The following is a 617-nucleotide window of genomic DNA, read 5'->3' as shown; positions in this document are numbered from 1 at the left end:
GGACCAGTGTGGAGCAAGAGCTGGCACAGAGCAGCTGTTCCTGATGGCCGGCAGTGCGCCAGTGCTTCCCGCCAGCCAGCTTGTCTGAGGAGGAAACTCAAGTGACAACCCTGATAACAGCCCCCGGTCGTGGCCAGAGGCCCAGGGGCCCTGCACGGGAAGGCAGAGCACGGGGGAGCCCACACGAAGCCCATCGCAGTGGCCCTGGGCTCCAGCCTGACGTGCAGGATTGCTTTGCCTGCACAAACCCCCTGTGCCAAAAAGCACTGTCCTATGGGACAAGCACAGGCACCACAAAGGAATGTAGTAGAAAAACTAAAGCTTTATTTTTATTATTTTTTTTTATAAAAGACATCCTTACAAAATAACATTTTTTCTCCCATGCTGAGGGACTGGGCACGGCTCTTGCCAGCTTTCCTTCCCTCTCCCTCACCTCAGTTTGGTGCCACTGGGGAAGGAGAGGCAGCGATGCTCTCCCTGGGGCTTCAGGTGCGGGATGCCCTGGCAAGGCACGGCGTGAACCCTTTGGAAGCTCCTGCAAAGGCAGCAGCCCCTTGGGCGCTGGTGCCGGGCCCCAAGGGAGGGGGTCCCTTCTGCTGACCCACCTGCAGCAACGG

This window comes from Apaloderma vittatum, unplaced genomic scaffold (assembly GCF_000703405.1).
Source record: "Apaloderma vittatum isolate BGI_N311 unplaced genomic scaffold, ASM70340v1 scaffold29109, whole genome shotgun sequence".
Taxonomy (NCBI): Eukaryota; Metazoa; Chordata; class Aves; order Trogoniformes; family Trogonidae; genus Apaloderma; species Apaloderma vittatum.
This window is presented reverse-complemented; position numbering follows the sequence as displayed.